General features: G+C 41.3%; 1 pseudogene; it reads right to left on the bottom strand.

The window, feature by feature from the left end:
• Window positions 1-2,716: 2,716 nt before the first annotated feature.
• LOC118889860 lies at window positions 2,717-3,055 on the bottom strand (annotated as a pseudogene).
• Window positions 3,056-5,006: the final 1,951 nt, after the last annotated feature.

Here is a 5,006-nt window from a genome sequence, read left to right as displayed (position 1 = left end):
ATTTCACCAACTGCTCCATTCCATGTTTGCTCAAAATGTTAGAGAATTCTTCCCTGTGATGAGGTGTAATTACCTGCCCACTGGCTTAGAGTCTGCTCTCTGAAGCTGCACAGAGTAAGTCTGCTCTTACACGACAACCCCTTAAACCTTAAATGCAGATTTCATATGTTGAAAAATTCATGTGTTGAAATTTCTATGTGATGGTATTTGGATATGAAGCCTTTGGGGGCGATTAGGTCATGATGGTGGAGCCCTCATAAATGAGACTAGTGCCCTTATAAAAAGAGGCCAGAGAGCTTTCTCACTGTCTTTCCACCATATGAGGGTACAATGAGAAGCCAGGCATCTGCAACCCAGAAGAGCATCCTCACCCGAACTTAACTGTGCTGGCACCCTGATCTTTGACTTCCAGCCCCCAGAACTGTGAGAAATAAATTTCTGTTGTTTAAAAGCCACCCAGTCAAACTATTTTAAATTCAATATAGAAAAATATCCCCCCAGATTCATTTTATTAAATTTTTATTTTGCAATGTTTGTTCCTTTGATTTGACATCTTTCTTCTGCAGTAAGATGTCACTGTCAGGTCTTATAATTTACTTTTAACGAGCAAAGCAGAACTCAGCCTTGAATCCTTCAACTGGGAGAACTATTTAGTTTGATTCAGTTTCACTATATAACGGACTCTATAAAGCTTATTAAATACTAATTTAAAAACAAAAGTAAGCATGGTAATTAACCATGTAACCATATAAAAGACTGATGTGAATAGCAAAAACATTGGATATGTACTTATCAAAATGTTAACAGTGATGATTGGTGGGAATATAGGTGATTGTTCTCTCCCTAAAAAATTAAAATTTTTAAAAAATTATTATGCTTTTATAATGAGATGAAAATAAACATTTTATTTAAAGGGAGTTTGAATGTTCCCAGTAGCTAGAGCTGCCTTGTCGTGGGGAGAATAGGTAATGATTAAATTTTGCCTCAAAGTCTGGATTTAAATAAGGATTAAATTAAACATATAACTTTAATTAAAAAAAAAAAGCCGCCCAATCTATGGTTTTGTTCTAACAGCCTGAGCGAAGACAATCTGGTTTCTAATGGGCCATTGCAAAAAATTGACTAGTTCCTTAATAGAACTGCTGTGAAAGTTGATTTTGATAGAATGTGTCTGCCACCTACTGTAATTTTTGTGAATGACCAGCCAGCAAGCTTCTTTTATCTAAAACAAAAACAAAAACAAAAACTTGGAATAAAACCTCATTAACACTGTTCTAAGAACTGAGAGAAGTGCTGCAAAGAGTACCTCTAGGCCTTGAGATGACCCAAGTATTACAGCTCTTTTCTACCTTATGATCAAAAAGGATAGAGACAATAAATAAGGTGGTTGGAAGCCAAACCTCACTTTTGTTATGGATAAGCTGATGTTGGCCCTTGTTATATGTACAGAGGTATGAGAGCTACATGCTCTGAAGGCTCATCCCCAAATTAGACCCACTGCTAAGGGTTCAAACAGTGCTAAACCACCACAGACCTTCCCAGGTAGAAGCCTGCCCCTAAAACTTTAGTGCCTGGAGGAACAGAGAAGAATGAACACTGCCTGAGGGCAGGAAGCAGAGAGAGAAATGCCCACCTCCTCCCTCCACACCCTCATCCTACACGGTAAAACATCCCCAGCCCCACCGTGCTGGCTGAACATATGTCCATCCACAAGGAAGGAAATGTCAGGAAGCAAGAAAGACTGGCCTTCGTCCCTCCCATCCTACCACACCCCTGCTGAAAAAAGGTCAGGAAATTGTAAATTGTTGAGAACAAGTAAGTCACGTAAACAGTAAAAGCAGGAAAGACAAAGAACAGAACAAGATCAATTTTTAAAACATTTTTCACCAACTCAGACAGCCAATAGGGAATAGAATGTTAAAGCTCTTTGTTGCTAGAAGTAAATCAGCTTTACACACATCAAGCACTTAGCACATGCCTATTTCCTCCCTTAGGGAGTGAATCTTCCGAAGAGTAGAATAAACCATGTCTCTTCTCCCTCCGTTGGCCTCTGATTCTGCTCAGAGTAAAACCTAAGACTCTAAGATGACCTACCAAGCACCGTGTGATCTGGCCTCTCAGGAGCTCCCACCACATCTCCTGTCACTACACTCCTCGCCCTTCCTCCAGCATGCCAGGCAGGCCCCTCCTCAGAGCCTTTTCCCTCTGTTTGGAATGCTCTTCTCCCAGGCAGTTTCATCTCTCACTCCCTCTCTCCTCATACATCCACCATCTCAGTGGGTCTCCATGGTTACAACCCCAATCACCACCACCCCACCTGCTCAGCCCTCTATGCCCCATCCTTTCTTCAGTTTTCTCTTTCGCACTTAGCGTCACCTGACACTATAGATTTTTTTTTATGGGTTTTGTTGTTTGTGTCTCTTGTCAGGCACATACGCGGGCACACACACACACACACACACACTTTTTTTTGCTTTTTAAACTGCTTCATCAATTTCATATTATGAGAAGAATATTTTTTTCCTATAACTGGGTGAAATTGCCCTGCTGGACAGAAACTTTTACACTGAGACAAAACAATATTCAATTAGAAACTGGTAAGTAGAAACACCAAAAGATTTACAGAAAAAGTAATCACAAAATTACAAACTTATAGAGCAGAGGCCACATTGTTAACCTCAGGGGAAAATTTAGGATTCAAGGTTTAAGGCAGAAGTCATACATAATGACTGTCGGGCTCAGCAGTTTGGAAGCGCACATTTGCTGCTCCCTAGTCTTTCTCCTGATTTCCATCATCTGCCCTACGTACTTGTCTACATCCTCTCCCACTTCATTGTGATCAATGTGCCTGTCAGGCATGGCCCATAGAAAATTAGGGACAAGTCGCCTAGCCCCGCCCCAGCCTTACATTTCCTCCAGGCTTCTGGCCTAAGCCCCCTCCCAAATGACGTGATTCCTCTCCACTCTGCACAGGGCCCCAGTTCCCTCCTTCGTTCTCCTGCTGGGCATTTTCCATGTTGAGTTTTTTTACTGCTTGTTCTTCTTTGGACACCATTGCTCCTGGACCTATTCTGCTGTCTCCTCCTCCTCCCGATTTTCGATTCGGGTGGGTCTGGGACATTTAGATCTGCAGACCTTCTCCCCCTCAGACTCCTACTCTTTGGGGCTGCCCCCACCCAGCAATCCCTCAGGGATACTGGGAGCAGGGACCAAGGAGGGAGTGAGCAAAGTTAGGGTCTACACACATACATGCACACACACACACACACACTTTTGAATGAAGCTCCAGGAGACCAGAGATGGGTTTATTTTGTTCATGGCTGTTATCACCAGGCTCTAGAACACATAGCAGAGCACATAGTAGATGCTCAATAAATGTTTGTGGAATGATGGACATAATAAATGAACATCTTGCCCAGTTTTCTAAAAGTGTGGTTTACGGACTCTTTCTAAGTCACCTGGTTATAGTATTGTCGACTAAAAAATTATGCACAACCTGAAAGTTGAGAGTTATGTTTTATTCAGCAGGATTTTTAGGACTTCAAGCTCAGGAGGCAGCATCTCAAGTAACCCTGAGAGAACTGCTGAAGGAGGCAAGTGCGGGAGCCAGAATATATAGGAGTTTTGCAACAAAGGGCAGGTAGTCTGAACATCAAAAGATTATTGTTAATTAAAGAAGACCAGATATGTCATGTTAAGGAATTTAGCGCTTTTCTATGTATGGGAAGAGGCAAGAGTCTGGGCTCACTGAAATCATTCCTTTGATATGCACCTCAGCTAACTGGGGCCAGTATCCTGTGTTTTCTCAGGGCTCACCGTGGGGAGTGGCTGCAGTCTGATGGCTACGAGATGGCAGGTATTCTTTGTTTCCTTCCCAAGTTCCCTCAGGGCTCACAAACTCACCTTGGCTGGTGGCTGCAATCTCTGATGATTGTGACATCCTTTTTTTACTGATATGGCAGGCAATATTCCATTTCTCAGTATGCTTATGGAAAAATGCTGAGACCCACTCCAGACCTCCTGAATTAAAATCTCTCAGGTTGGGTCAGGAAATTTTCATCTGCCTGGCACACAAAAGTTTGAGAACAATTAATCCAAGCCTAACCCAGTCATTTCACAGGAAGGGTATGATGGCCAAGACTACAGAGCTAGTTTGTAGAAAACAAGGACTACAACTACCATTTCATGCTCTTTCCATTGCAAATTATTTTCATTCGTAGCATCCAAAATGGTGTTAAGTTCTCCAAAATCGTGTTCAGTTGGAAAATGACACTAGTCTTTGGGGTTCCTACAAGGAGACCATACAACACTAATTAAAATATTTATTCTGACAAATTGTTGCAAAATGAAAACAGTAACCAAAAAACATGCAAAATTGTAAAGATTATATACAATTTTCAGGAAAATATAAATTTTAACAGTAGAATTTTATCTTATTCTTTTGACCCCAAATTTTCACCACTACATTTCCCTGCTGTACTAAAGAGTAATAATTCATTTAAGTGATTTTTACTGAGCACCCCTGCTCTGTTCTAGAGCAGCAATAACAAAAAGACAAAGTCCCTGCCGTCATGGAACAGCCACTGGGGAAACAGTTGGGGAAACAGTCAATAAACACAAAGATAAGTATATAATTCAGAGAGTCATTAGTGCTATGAAAGAAAAATGAAGCAAGTTACTGAGATGGAAGGCAACAGGAGCAGGATGGGAAGGGAGAAGGGGTGCTATTTTTTATATCAGGGGTTCAGGAAGGCCTCTCAGAGGGGATCGCATGTGAACAGAGACCTGAATGAAGGAAGGAAAGAAGTCAAAGCAAGGTCAAGTGCCCTGAGTCAGAAGATTTATATTCAGGTGATTTATTAAAAAAATGTTCCCCAAGTGTTTGTACGGAGAAAAGAGAACCCTTGTGCACTGTTGATGGGAATGTAAATTGGTGCAACAACTATAAAAAAACATTATGGAGGTTCCTCAAAAATTTTAAAGTAGAACTGTCATATGATCCAGGA

This window comes from Balaenoptera musculus, chromosome 2, assembly GCF_009873245.2.
Source record: "Balaenoptera musculus isolate JJ_BM4_2016_0621 chromosome 2, mBalMus1.pri.v3, whole genome shotgun sequence".
NCBI lineage: Eukaryota > Metazoa > Chordata > Mammalia > Artiodactyla > Balaenopteridae > Balaenoptera > Balaenoptera musculus.
This window is presented reverse-complemented; position numbering and strand designations above follow the sequence as displayed.